We start from the raw sequence: 15,550 nt of genomic DNA, 5'->3' as shown, positions 1-15,550 counted from the left end.
TATCTGTGCACACTAACATGGAATTTACAGCTGAATGCCTTAACCTGAGGAATTATTTTTGTGATTTCTTTCTATCACATTATAATTTGAGAAGTTACAAGTAACTGGAAAAACACAAAGAAATTTTTAGAACACTCATTAAAAAAAAAAAAGATAATTGATTAAAAAGGGAAAATTGCAGGGTAACAGGTTCGTTTTGAATATGTGTTTTTATTTGTTTTATACTTAAATCAAATGAGAAAACTAGCTTCAAGAGAGGAAAGAAATTATACTCACTCCATAAGAGCATATTGTCTCTTTCTTAGTTCATTCTTTAATTACATTAAAATCTTTTAATATTTTCATTGTTTGAAGGTAATCTAACACCCTACATAGCTACATACATCATCAAACAGAAGGCAAGAAATTAGGAACAGGAACAATTCTAAATTATTTACTGACAAATAGAGTACACGGTTTATATAGATTACACAGAGATTAATTAAAAATAACCCCGTCTGAAAGTACCTCTTTTACTTTTTTTACATGCAATGTGTAAATATATACTAAATTAACTTGCTTTCTTTTATTGTTTTATAAGGAAGAGCTAGGAAGCTGTGTGCTTTTTGAGACCTGCATGTGTGAAAGAATGAAGAGCAATTTTCACAGCAACACTTTGTTTAACAGACAAGAAAAACATGTTAAGAATAACATCCTTAAAAATTCTTAAATATCATACACAGAATGTTACCTGAAGAAGGACCAAACCTAAATAACCAATGAATTCTGTTAATGACTAGGGAAGTTCAAATTCCTAGTGTTAAGGTTTCTAAAGCTGTGTAGTTTTAGTCCTTCCTTTCCTGAACAATGACTTTATGTAGCTGGTTGAATATCCCAGTATAATTCACAATAAGCTTTATTGTTTTCCTAAGTACAAAACGGAGATGGCAAATATAAAACTTCTGTTAGCTCATAAAATTGTGGGAGTCACCTTCTCCTTCTTCATCCTCAGTAGTTCAATTTAAAATCAAAATATTTTTCATAATTCACAAATGTTTCTTTAAGTCTCTGCATTTTGTTTTCATTTTTTGCTTGCAAGGTTGCACATGAAGCAACAAAAGTAGATGAATTCATGTGGCCAAGAACACAAGTTGATGCAGTCACGGAACTTGATAAATTGCTGGCACTGAAGATCTTCAGAGACATATTCTTTTAGTCTTTTCTTTTCATTGAGTGAGTCTTCAACAAACTGAGTAAATTCACTCAATGAAAGATTGCAAGGTAAATGAAAGATTAGCACCACTTCTGAAGGTGCCAAACCAAGGAGAAATTTTTAGCTAGCCCTGAATATGTTATATATTCCCTTCACTAACGGTATCTTAAACAAACAAACAAACAAACAAAACTTAATTGTGCGTGTGTGTGTGTTTTAAAACTGTTAAATTCACCAAATCTTCATTATATGGTTACTGCAATATGCTATTTAGATATTTCTGCAATACCCTCTTATTTAGTAATAAGTGTAATGATGATTGCATTTACATTTTTGACACAGTTCTTCGCGATGTATTTGACTTTCTCAGGTTGCAAATGAAGAAGCCCTGTGCTTAAATTGAGGCATTTCCTCGACAGAGCAGGCAGTAATAGAGGCTTCAGAAACTGGGAATTGTTGATTTCTCACTCTGAGGGCATTTTGCCAAAGAATTTTGCTTGAGACTCATGGAAATACTTGGACTAAATATATGCATACATGGGACTGGAAAAATATATACGAAGCATGTGTTTCTATAGGAATCCTATTCACCTAAAACATAACAAGATTTGAAAACACTTTTTCTTTGTGAATCATATTGAAAATGACTGTGAGCTTGACAGTCTATCTCACTGCACATTTTTACAAGGTTTGTAGTAATCGATATTTGCTGATCAATATTTGGCAGAGAGAAGAAAGAGACCATGAAAAGAAAAGACACATTCTTAAGTGTTTAAGTAAAAATGGGCGTGCGTTTTTCCACTTAAATTTCAACTGTGATCCTTTTGATGGTGCGCGTTATGTCTGAAATAGAAAATGAAAATGAGAACCTGATAAAAGAAGAAATGTGGATCTCAAAAAAAACATTTGAGTTCCTTTTTTTTTTTTTAAAAAAAGATATTTCTGTATTGATTCTCCAGTCTTGCAGAGTTTCCTCTCAATAAAATATGTAAGAACAGCTGCAGACATTGTGAGATTTTAACAATGAATAAATTACACTTCCTGCAGCACTACTTCCAGAGCCCGTTGAAACTTATAGGATGTTTTCCCACAGTAACTGACTTGTTCAAGAGTTTACTAATTCATGCTATATATAAATATTCAGACTTCTGCTTTTGTAAATGCATGCCTAATGTGCGCCAGCTGAAGGCGACTCTCCATGCTGTCTCCTGCGGCGATACGGACACTTGTCTGGGAAGGCAGGCTTCATTCGTACTCAGATGTACAAAGAAAGCTCAAAATCTCGGCAGAACTTCAGACTAGTTACCTTCTTTCAGTTGTCTTTTCTTCGGTCTTTTCACTGGCTGTGTGGGGAACACACTCCTGGAATTAAGATTAACAGTTGTGAGCAGATTCATTAAATATAGTATCTTAAAATATCAGCTCACGGCTGATAAGCTGTACTGCTGGGACAGCCTGATAATACCTGGAACATATCAGCATTACCTGTCTAGGTAACTAAAAGGATGCCAGAGTTCCTGGGAAAGCCCTCTTTCTTTCTCGTCCTACATGATGCACATCAGGAGCTATAACATGCTGTGAAATCTGTGTGCCTTCAACTGGCAATTGAAGTAAAAGCATGAAGAATTGCAATGCCATTTGATGGGGTATTCAAACTGGATCTAAATTCGTTTGGGAGAAAATGCTTATTCTTTGAGACTGAAGCGTATAGGTAGTGTACAAAGATTTCATTACAAATGGACATAGCCAGACAGTGGGTGTCTCTCTACACATTAGTTCCAGGCTATCTGTATGGTTGCTGTGGCTTGGACATGACTGTAAACTATATCCACATACTGCGCAGGCTTTGCAGAGCCAGAGAGTGTCTGTCAGAGCCTGCAGATGCCTGCATCTGTCTCACAGTGTCCGATCCTCTCAGGAAGGTGCACAAAACACCTATGCTTTTTACACTGCATGTCTGTTTAAGGTTATATCTTCCTTTTGTTTCTGAGGATATTTGCAAACTAGCTGTTTTCTACTGCTTCAGGAGAAGCAAAAACTATTTCTTGCTGATCACTAGACCTGCACAATAGGGACATCACCATTTTTCATCTCTACTGTATGTCCTGGGTGTCGTCGTGTTTACAGCAGGTGAAAATCTCCAGTCAGGACATCTCAGCATGTAATGCCAATGGAAACTTGCATTGCAGTGAGAGTGATAGGAACCATCTCCTGCAGGAGAGCCTAAATACATGACTTTTCAGTGTAGTGGTTTGCTTCTTTATCCTGTGCTGGAGGACACTATTTGTTATGTGTTCATAACTGTATCTTCCCACTCATAGCATAGCTAATGCTCAGGGAGTTCCTTCACCAACTCTTCTGTATTTTTCTGTGTCCATCATTCTTTTCCCTCTGTAAACTGGTCATCCTCATCTGCTCCTGTTATTTCATGCTAGCAAGGACTTCCAAGTCTGGCTCTGAGCCATGTCAGTTCTTGCACATCCAGCAATCTTCTGGGCATCTCCTTTTAAGTAGCTTGCTGCCCTTCAAATGTGACATTAACAATTTGTCCTTCTGATTCCACTCTTGTGCTCAGTCTTTTCTTTTTGCCAGGCTTGCAGTTATGTAGGGCACTATTAATGCTGCCCTCAAACACATTAAAGAAGACAAACACAAGAGCAGTCCCAGGAATATGAATAACTATGGTCACTTTATAAAGTGTGCATGATTTTTCTGATACATGAGGCAATTTTCTAAAGAAAGTCCCCCAAATACTTTCAGCCCACAAACATGAAAACCACACTGAAATTTTGAAATGTGCATGAAAAGGTATTGCTTTCAATATACAGATGTTTTCATTCATCAGGGGGCATCTCCCGTGTGCACAATGTTTGTGTGGCACAGAAGAGACACGGGCAAGACCTTAGAAGCAGCAGCTGGATCTAGGATCGTACAGTTTTATAGCAGTGTTACGGAAATCTGTTTCTTTTAAAATGCTTTATTTCTTTATGAATCTATCCTGCTTTTGAAAGGTACGCTGCTCACTTTGGGGGCTTGTGTAGGCAGCGGGTAGGAGGCAGCAGCAAAAGGAGAACTGACCCCTCAGTCTCTTCCAAAGTGAATGGTCTCACGATAAAAGTGTGCGCCTTAGTTGGGAGGGGAAACAGAAGCCACTGGCAGCTTGGAAAAAAGAGGAAAAGGGGAAGCGAAGGGAAGGGAAGGGAAGGGAAGGGAAGGGAAGGGAAGGGAAGGGAAGGGAAGGGAAGGGAAGGGAAGGGAAGGGAAGGGAAGGGAAGGGAAGGGAAGGGAAGGGAAGGGAAGGGAAGGGAAGGGAAGGGAAGGGAAGGGAAGGGAAGGGAAAAGTGAGCCTTCTGCCTTTCAGGTTTCACGCCAAGCGTTGCGGAGGCCGCAGCCTGGCCGCTGCAGGTGCAGCCCGGCGCTGCCCCCGGTCCCTTCCCCCGAGGGCCGGCAGCCCCTGGGCCGCAGCCGGCCCCCCTCCCCGGGCCGCGCTCCGCTCGGGATCAGGTCCGGAGCCAAGGCCCGAGGCAGGGCCGGGCCGGGGCCGCCACCTGCAGGCCGCAGCGGGCCGAGCAGGGGAACGGCGGCGGCGGGGCTCGGCCCGGCCCCTCAGCGCCGCCCGGCCAGAAAAGGGCCCGGGAGTTTGAGGCGGGTCGGTGTGAGGACCGGGAGGAGCTGGGCACGGCTCTCGGGGGGCCCCGCTTGCCGGGGAGCTGAGTCCCGGCCCTCTGCGGATGGTTTCCACCTGCTGTTCCTTCTTGCTAATAGTCCTACCTTGTATGTAGTTATTTATCCATACAAGGACCATCATCATTTTATCCTGTGGCAGCTTTAGTTTTCGTAAATGAAAAACATCAGTTCTAGGTAACACACAAAGCACTCTTTATAAAGTACTCCAGCAATTCCATGTGATAAGAAAGAGATTAAACAAACAAACAAACAAAACAAACAAACAAACAAAAAAACACAGAATTTGAACCCAAACTTCATGTCTTCATCAGTATTTTTCATGACAGGTTTGCCTTTCCAGAGATGTGGATGAGAAATGGCAAGAAATCCATCTAGCTGGGAACACGTTTGCCATGGCTTGTTCAGAAGCACTCCTTGCAGCCCAGAGAGGATAATGTCCTGTAATGCATAAACGTCTTTCCCTTGGCACTTATCTCAGCAGAGACTGTGATGTGGGGCAGATTTTACCGGAGGAAGGCTGCTTACCTAAAATAAATGCGTTTGAACACCTGCAGCTAATTCAATAATCATCGGAAAGACTTCAGTTGTTGTAATGCTTGCACTGCCTGCAGCATCCACCTATGAGTCTGTTGTTTCCAGCCTACCCAATTATTACAAGTGTATTAACTCTAAATAAATGCTAATCTATGAAGTGAAGAAAGAAGGAAAAATTAAACACATCAACACCATTGTGATGTTTTGGTGCTAAATACTTCATTTTTAAGACCACATTGAACTTGCATATAAATTGTTATGTAATGATGCTTCCTGTCTCTTTCATGATGAATAGTCAAAGCCCAAATATTTGAACTCATAACCCTAAGAACACAGGGTGGAATTCCTCCACCCCATTTTTAGCCATTGAAACAGACACCTCAGGATAGGAAAATCACCCAAACTTCTTCATTGGCTGGTAGAAATAAATTGCTGCAGAAGGATTCATGCTGCCATAAAACAATCAGGCAATGAAGCGAGTAGCTTGGGTCTGCCGCCTGTCCTTCAGCTAGCCAAAATCAAGTGAGACCAATCACATACTTACTACTGTGGGACATTCAGGTGGGAGAATACAGATTAGTATAAATAAGTGCTGCACAGTTAGATCTTCAGTCTAGAGTGTGCTGTAATTCTGTGTAATATATTTTGAATGTAAGCAAGCATCACCAGCAAATGTTCCTTCTGCTATTTAAGCTCAGGAGAGTGCTTCAGTGGTTTCTGGTGATGAAAAGGAAGACGTTCATGTGTGAGCGAAGCAAACAACCTCATAATATTTAGAAGGAAAAACTGGGAAAGACTCCAATTCATTTAACTGGTATTCTTCATTCTGTGTTTTTGTGAGAAAAATAGGACATCTGAGAATAGATGCCATACAGTCATAGACATTTATTTATTAAACCCATTTCACCTTGACTGGTTAAAAAGAGAGTGTCTACAAAAAGCACCAGAAACCCCTGTATTTCTCCCACTTTGGGTCCAGTTGGGGAATTTTACTGACAGCGAAGACAGCTTTGCTGCCTCTCAGTGTGGTGCAGCAGCTCGCAAAGTAGCAGTTTTCAGAGGAGGCGTCCTTGCTTCCAAACAAAGACAACTATTTTAACTGTTTGTTTTAGTTTGTGCTAAGAATGGTAGCAGCCAGCTTCAGACTGACTTTTCCTTTTTCTGAGTCACCTACTCCTCCCTTGGTCCCTTTTCCACAGAATCATGATGGGAAAAGTACACTGGGGGCCAGAAGAAGGCTAGGGATATATCAGTCTTGTGGGAACACTTTTAGCTTGCATGGAAATGTGTATAACCACTGAATTAGACATTTTTATGGTTATTTCTGTCAACTATTAAGTTGTTTGGGGCTATGGTGTCACCCAAGACCTTTCTAATAAGGCAAGACTACGTATTTCTTAAAATGATTGCCAGCTCCTGATTTTCTTTCCCATATTTATTGGGAGCCAGGAGGTCATTGGTATCACAGACTGAGTTGTGACAGTGTATACTGAGGGTTGCTGCATTAAATGAGACTTTGCACCTGACTGATACCAGCTAAGGCTAGTCCAGTTCAGAGGACTAGTTAATCAAATGGGACAAGTTAATGACCCTTTAAATATAATTTGATTGATGCTAAAGAAGGAAAATGCTTTACAGGAGAATGAATTTTTTTCATAAACTTTAAATTAAGGGAAATACTAAGAATCTTTACTTTTTAGATCAGAGTCATCTGTGGGAAGACTGGCACTGTGGCGAGCTGAAAACCCCAGTGCTCTGGGAAGAACAAATCGTGACGTGGACATCAGCCTCTCCCTGACTTCTGTGTAGCTGTGGAAAGCACCCAGGTATGGAGAGCTCTGATGCCACATACCTACCTGGTAGCTCCATCTCCTGAGAGAAGTGAAAAGTGGGAGGGCAGTCCTCTGTTATTTGAGGTAACATAAATTATAGGTATCTTTTCTAATGCCTGGGGGATTCTGAGCAGCTTTACATGCTCTAACATAAAGGGCCAAAAGTGTGGTTGGGTGTCTGCATTTGTCTGTGAACAGTGACAGAAAATGTTCCCATCGGTGAGGGGCAGGACGGAGTTACCTGGTCAACCTCGAGCTCTCCAACAGCCTCCACTGTGCTCTGGATCTCACCATACTTCAGCAGGGGTCCAAATCCTCTGAACCTATGCAGAGTTTTGGTGGGGAAAAGAAGTATAAAAGGTTAAGTGTCTTTCTATAGCTTTTTCTTACTTTCCTTCCTGAGATGCCTGTCGGTAATACAGAGGCAGTAATTCATTCTGCCGTCACCTGCTGAGGATAAATCCCCTTTCTGTCAAATTGTTAGCACTTTCTCCCCAAATTGTGATGTGTGACTGCAATTCCTTGCTGTCCTTTGATAAAAGTCATGTCTCATGAAGGAAACAAAAATGTTCTCCCACACCTTATGGTTTGCAGACCGGTTTGGCACAGATGATAAAAACAGTTTTCCATATAGCTTTCTATTTTGTTGGTTTTCATTACCTTATTGTGGTTTATAGTTTTAGGAAAACTGGTTAGTTCTTTCTGACTATGACAGGCTGAAAGAAATATATCTGGAAACAAGTATTCCTTATAAGAAAGAGTTTTTGTAGTCTTTGCCTCTAATAAATGGGTTTGATTTAATAGTCAGGAGGATTTGAAAATGGATCTTGTCATGTTTACAACGAGTGGAATATTATTTTACTGTTACATTTTAGCAACATTTGGGACCCCGCCAGCAAAGATGAGGAGAAAGTGCACTTAAAGAGCCAAGCGGGGGCTAGCCTGTGATGTGTGCCTGTGATGTACTGCCTAGTGAACACCACAAGCACAGTTTTACGCTTACCGTAACAGCCAAGCATAAGTCATCAACTCAGCGGAGAAACTAACACTGTCCTTGTTTCTAGTCATCCCCCAAAGCATTGCACTGCTGATATACATTTGACTAAGCATAGAGGATGAAAGCAGAAACAACTTTGCTGCTTTTCATTTTTCCTTGGTAACCTGTTAAAAATTTTGATTCTCAGGAAGCCAAAAAAAGCATAAAACTTCAATTGCTACATGTAATTCTGATCTTTGACCAGAGCAGTTTATGTATTTTACAGGAAAACTTAGGTGGAACAGCTTCCAGGGCACATTAGGCTATTCATCAGAGACACAGCTTAAATATTGCCTACAACTTCTTTGTAGAATTAGAAAAATATCCTAGTTCTATGTGGTTAATCACCTTTTCCAAGTGTCACTTAACAAAACATAGTCTGAAAAGATTTACTCCTCTGCAGAAGAACAACATATAAGCAAGAAATTCTGTTTTACCCTTTTTCTGCACTCATGCCAGTGGGCAAACATTTGTTTTGCCTTATTTTTTTCTGAGTAAACAAAGTGTCTCTGTGTTGCTTGCCTTGTCAATGACCTAGAGCACTATGGTAGCTTCAACCATATCCCGGTTTAAGGCATGCTGCCTTTTAATCCCATCTGCAGCTAAACTTTCTCAGCAGTGCTCTTTTTGTGTGGAGGAAATATGGATAATACAAAAGTCTCAGAGAAGAATCCCAGGGACTGAAACGTCTCTGAGGTAGTTTTTGAGTTGCATATGAAGAACACAAAGGATAATTCTCTAATAAGAAAGCTAAGAAGCTGTAAGCGAAAATATTTAATTGAAGCAAAATACTAGGACAAAAAAGGATTTATGTGTACTGAAGAGCTAAAAATGTCACACCTCTCACTTTTACATGTAATACTATTCAATGCTAAATATTTCTTCCTTGTATTTTCCCAGAAAGTTGACAATTCCCATTAATAGTACAAGAGAAACACCATGTTACAAGTCTAGTATTCTCAAAATCTCCTAGTGTTCATAATCTGCACTTTCTACTTAGATTTTTAATAGGTTATATTGATAAGTATCTGAATGCATCTATGTTGCAATAATGTTAAAGGAGCTATTTTTAAAGTATTTTGCATTTGGTGGAATACTAACCACCAAATCTAATCAATCAGCATTAGAATCATTAGGTATGATGCCATCGCCAAGCTGGAAACATGCCTTTCATTTAGAAAGTGCGTGTGATGAGAATATACTCAAACAATACATCAGTTGCAGATATGTGTGGTTGAAATCACGTATGTTTTACATTGTGAGAAATGTACAATTATTCCAAAATTATGTAGGTTGTTATCTAGTAATTCTGTTTAATGCTTCTGTTGATAAACAAATAACCTTGTTTCTTACATAAAAGAAATGGTGTTTTTCTTCCTGATTCTTAATCAGTTATTGCAGTGGTTACCAACTCTCTAAACTAACTCTAAACTTATGGACTTTCTTTGGAAGAAGAAGTTTTCCAACTTTCTTTGGAAAGGAAACTATAAAAAATGAAAATTGAAAGAAATCATTATTTAGAAAGCCACTGTAAAGTCTGCATAGAAAGCAATCAGCTATGATGAAATTAATGTCATATATATATTAAAGAATTATTTATGTATTATGTATTAAGTATTATGCATTATTTATTAAGTAACATAAAGAATATATTTATATATTAAAAATTACATATCTTAAGGTAACATCACCAGTTTATGAGGTGGCAGACATAAGGAAATATATATAAGGAAAGCATGGTCCAATGTTACACAGCTTAAATATTAAACGGAAACAATTTTTTTCTAATTTCCACTTCCACGTGGGATTAAAGTGTGGGAGCTCACCTCCTGAGTGTGAAGGAGGCATGATTAGAGACACGGTTCTGCTCTTAATTTAAGGTAGTTGATTAATTTTGGGACTCTCAAATTTACCACTTTAGCGGTAAAGGCACCACTGTTCCTTCAACGTGCCGGAAAATTTAAGCTAGGTATTGAAGGACTTCAGATAATGAAGGAGCCATCGGGTCTAACCCGATTTCCTACTTTACGCTTATTTGCTGTCAGGATCTCAGTATCTTTCAAAGACTTTTTTTCACGACTGCCACTTCTGAAGGAGGATGCATCCTCTTTCTTTATTTTCTGTTGCTTCCTAGCATATCATCCAACAGAAGACACTGCTTACACTTTAGCCTACTTTAACTCCCTCTATTGCAGAAAGGAAAGCATGTGTGTAAGTATAAAATAAGAATATATACACTTGCATCTGCATGAAATTTGTATTTATTTTAATAAAAGGAAAAAAAAACAAAAGTGAGAAAAGAAGCATTATGTCATGTGTTTTAAAAACACAAATTTGACTTTTTTTTTTTTCTTTTTCTGTAAAAGTCAGTACGTGTGACTCAACTGGAGAAATTTCAAGAATTAAAAACTTCTGGAGACCCACTTTCAGATATACATAGGTCAACTGCTACAGCTACACCATTAATATATTTACACACACACACACACACACACACACATACCCTTTCATATTTTGGTACTTTGTGTTAATTATATGTGTGCTTTCCTTCTACTGTACTAGACTAAAATCACTTTATAGGTCAACTGAACTTTGTGTATATTCTCTAATGTCAAAAACTCAGGAAGGACATTAAAATATATTATAATAGAGCTGAAAATTATATCAGGTCTTTCTTGATAAAATGAAAACCAAGGGGATTTAGAACCAAATTCATAGAATCTATTTTGGATATGTTCTTCTGGTGATAAAGTACTGCGAAAGTTTAACTTTAGCAAGGCACAACAGAGCAACTTGGCTTACTATAAGGTCTGAAGGAAGAGAAAAATCCACCCCCCCACCAAAACTGTAATGTAGGAAAATGGCTGGAACTAATGCATGGGCAACATTGACAGCAGCTGAGGTGCTACAGAGCTCTTAGTGTCTTAGAGCATGGAAGTATTTCACAGCAGTTGTTTAGTTCTTAATTACCAGGTGGGGCGGTTTAGATAACGGAGCATTATTGTGTGTCAACATCTCTGTTATTTGTACTGGGCCTATCTATCATTGCTGCTACTTTAAAAATGCATCTTCTAGAAGGAGCTGAGTTAGCTAAAAGATAAATCATTTAACATTGTTATTTGTTGAGTAGTTTCTGGATATGGAACTAATGACTTGCCTGACTTGCCTGTACTTCATAAAAATGCATTTGTAAGGCCATGAGTTTATAATTAAAATGCTAATGATTTTAAAATGTTAACAGTAAAAAAATATTTTGTAGTAATTATCAAAAATAATCAGTTTTTATGATTTGTGAGTCTTTTTATTTTGACTGAGGAATTGAGAAACAGGAGAAAGAAATCAGGAATAAAACATCAGTTTCTGTCCCTACATCATCTCTTTATCTCTCATGAGTGAAAAATAGAAGCAATACCTTTACACATATATTATGTCACTGTATTTTCTGTGCTTTCCAAATTACAAGTGTGGATATCAGAACAGCAACCATGTTTTCCCTGAATGTCTGAACTACTAGTAGCATAGAACAATTTTGTGAAGAAATACTTCTAATCATCAGCCTGTGGCTTGGTGGAATGACAAGCAACACTTCAAATGAAGAATTGCTACAGTGGTGCAGTGAAAAAATTACCATCTGAGATTTCTGAGTCTTCCCTCTATTAGATAGGAAGGCCACCCTGCTATATGGGGAATTCATGTAATCCTAAGGAGACATCTACGATGTATGCACCTGTACCTGCACAATCTGTCTAGGCTCCCTTACAGGCAATGCAACAGAGGCGGCATTGCTGGGTAGGATTCATCTCATCCTAAACCTGACAGCAGTAAGAAATCAGGAGAATGATGAAATAAAGGGCACTCAAAATGCATACTGGAAATATTAACAGTTCATTTGTTAACAACATTTCTGTGAAGGCTGTGATGGACTAAGTGATAGAGGAGCTGCTAGAATGGCACTTCCACCAACACAATGTGTTTGATCAGTGAACGTACGGGAAGCATGGAGTTTATGAAATCGTTGAGCAATGCCTTGTGACTGTTTAAATCACTGCTCTCTCAGGCAGTACTGTCAGCTGAGGTTAGTTAATGAAAAGGATAACCACCTGATCATCTGCGTGGCTTCAGTGACATTTCTGTGCATTTGTTAAATGGCAATTAGATATGTATTCATTATTTTTCTAAATTTAAACCATTATTTGTTATTAGCAGTCTGTGGGATCCTGAAATATCTGAAGTATTGAACAGAGACACTTTACTGACTGAAGAAAGGAACTAGAAAAATCTATAGTAGTAATCAAGGTAGAATTTTGATCTGTTAATAACCGAGCAATTTGGATTGATTTAGGCCTTTTCTACCTCATGAAATTATATAAAGTATTGAAAATCATGACATAATATAGAGATCAATAACATTTTTTCTCTGTATAAAAATAAAGAGATGAAGTTTCTACTTCTGGTTAGTCTGAAAAATTGTATAAGCATGAAGCCTCCTTGTCCACAGCTTGTAAGAGTGAAAACAGAGACAATATATTTGTACTTTACGTCACTTTCACTATTTTTTTCCTTCCCAGGTTAGAGATGAGGATATCAGAACAGTGGGATTAAACCATTTGATCAAATATAAAGGCTACATCCCCATCTCCACACAATGTCTGTCTTCACTAGAGCTGTGTATTTCAGATGGTTATCCCGAGCTGGCTATGACTGTGCATCACATACCCAAGAACTACATGCAGACATTTTAGGTCCGAGTCTAGAAGGGTACCGCATAACAATATCTATGGTATACGTTATCTCACATCAAACAATATACACTGGTTTCTGCAGAGGTTTTTAAAAAACCTCTTCCTCCAGAAGAAGCTTTGATGTGGGACAAGAACTAAGCTGCCCTGAGCCATCCAGCCTGCGGATGTAATAAGACAAGCTGCTGCAATGAGCCTCTCTCTGCTCGTCTGGGAATCAGGAGTCAGAGTGTACTGTGTATGGCCAAGACCACCGGAGCTCCATCTGAGGCGCTCAGGTCGTGTCACAGAGTGGCATGGAAATGTCCAAGATATTACAGAGATTGCTGAGAAATTAAAGTTGTGTGTGGTTGACACCCGTTTATTTAAAGATTTTTGTTATGTTACAAAGGGACCTAGTATTATTCAAATTTTCCTTTCCTCCAAAAGATTGTAATTTGAATATGACTGATGTTCTTTATAAGACAGTTGATTCTACAGCTTCCTGTATAAGCAAAATATGCTCTCAAAAGGTATGTTTTACTGATGGGTACCAGCACATACTTTTGTGTGACTAATTCTAGAATTTATCTTTGGATTTTTTTCCCTTAGGACTGTTTTGTGCTAGCTTCATTTTCATTGAGAGACAGTTGAATTCTTTATGGCTTGTTTCTTTACTGTAAGTGGTAATGCTTCACTAAATCTTTAGAGGGGGATTATTTACACTTTCTAAGATTTTTAAAATGTGAAAGATGTTAAATTTTTTATGGCTTTTCTTTCTGCGTGAACAATAGTTCCTTCTTCTCATGTTTTGAGATTTTGCTCAGAAATTGAGAATTCAAAGAGTAGGAGATGAAGTCAAACATCCCTGCCTGGATTTACTGACTTTTACTGAGAGCTCAGATAAATATGTAAGTAGAATGCTGTCACAAAATGAGACAGCGGGTTGTGGCTGAGAATCAGTATTAAAGGACAGTTATTTAGAATTATATTGCATGCTGACCATTGTCAAAAATTATACAAGAAGCAAATTTTCTGTCAAAGAATGAACATGCTTTTTTTTTTTTTTTCTTCACTGAAAAAAATCAGATGGCACTCGAGGTCCTAAGAATAATTTGCTTTCAATCCTTTTTCTTTTGATCAACAACTTTATCCAAGTTGCTGGGGATCTCCGGGTAAGATTGGATGGATAACCAGTACTATTTTTCAAGGAATGAAACCGATGAGACAAAGGCTCAGCCTCATTTTTTTATTTTTATTTTTTTAATTAGAAAAATGCACTTTATTAAATAAATGCATATAAATTCATAATGTGCACAATGCTTCTAAGGTCTGGCAATAATGCATTTGTCACTCCCATGCTACAAATGGGAAAAATTAATACAGACTGAACAATTTTGTGAAAAGCCCAGCCATTAGTGGAGGTGGTTATGGGAAGCACACAGCTTCTAGTCCACAGCGTTCCCAGTGAACCATCCCATGAAAAATTTTGATTTCTATACCCAACTATACCTTAAGTATATTAGAGACAGAAGCTGCAAGAGGAATGCTAGTCACCTAAATTATTAAAAATTAAAAACACCGTTTCTTCATAACTGAATTCATACAGCTGGTTGGACTGCAGGGATGCTAACTAAAGGAACATTTTAACTAAACCTCCCTGCTGATTTTGCAGGCATATGGAAAAGGAAAGAATGAAACGATAAAAGACAGAAGACACAATTTTATATTTTAAAAGCCAAAAAGAGTAATATCAAAGGCATAAATAGATACAACTTTTCCTTTTGAATTGCATCCATGTTTTTGCTGGCTACATACTCTGCATCATAAGCAGGAAGTAAAAGTTGGTTTCTGGTGAAACAAGAAATAAAGCATTATGGAATTATAAAACTTTACTTTTGAGTTGTATTCTAGCACAGAAATCATTTAATACAAGAATTTCCCTCTTTCCCCTCATGTCGTCCTGGACAGGAGTCTCCAATCCAATTTGTTCTTTCTATGATCAAAATAAATTGAGAAGTTTTGTGATGTTGTGAATTTTAATTACTAATACCTAACTTTTATGCAAGCCCTGCTCAGACCCTAATGAAGTTTGTGCCTACATTGATTATGGTGTTGAAAACTTCCCAGCTCATCTGTGGTATATGATGTTCTGTGCATAAGAATTCAGTCCTCTTCACACCTCCTTCTTTTCTTCTGTAGAGGTTGGGTTGACAACTAAATAGACCAGACCCGGGCCTGTTTACAGCCAGGAGCTCTGTATAAAATATGCTATTTCAGGATGATGAGCAGTGGAAGCAGGAACAGAGCACTGAAGAACCAAGACGGCTGATAATCCACTTCTGCAATGGCTAAATCCATGCCTGCAACCTCTCCTGTCACTACAATATGGCAACCTACCAGATAATATCACCAGAACTATTCTCACTCAGAGAAGTACCTGCTAATACTGGGGCATTGTTAATAATCATAGGTGACAGGTATCCTGGCAGCCGTAACTATAATGATGGTGCCAAAAGTACTTGGAGCAAAGACCCTCAGCAGTCCCCAT

General features: G+C 38.5%; 1 long non-coding RNA gene across 1 annotated transcript; it reads left to right on the top strand.

Annotated features, from left to right (window-relative positions):
• Positions 1 to 5,985: 5,985 nt before the first annotated feature.
• LOC310894755 lies at positions 5,986 to 13,212 on the top strand. Its single transcript, XR_014580142.1, has 3 exons — positions 5,986 to 6,227; positions 7,114 to 7,239; positions 12,850 to 13,212. It is a non-coding gene; the product is annotated as an uncharacterized lncRNA (long non-coding RNA).
• The last annotated feature ends 2,338 nt before the right edge of the window (positions 13,213 to 15,550 follow it).

Source organism: Anser anser, assembly GCF_964211835.1.
Source record: "Anser anser genome assembly, chromosome: 2".
Classification (NCBI taxonomy): domain Eukaryota; kingdom Metazoa; phylum Chordata; class Aves; order Anseriformes; family Anatidae; genus Anser; species Anser anser.
This window is presented reverse-complemented; position numbering and strand designations above follow the sequence as displayed.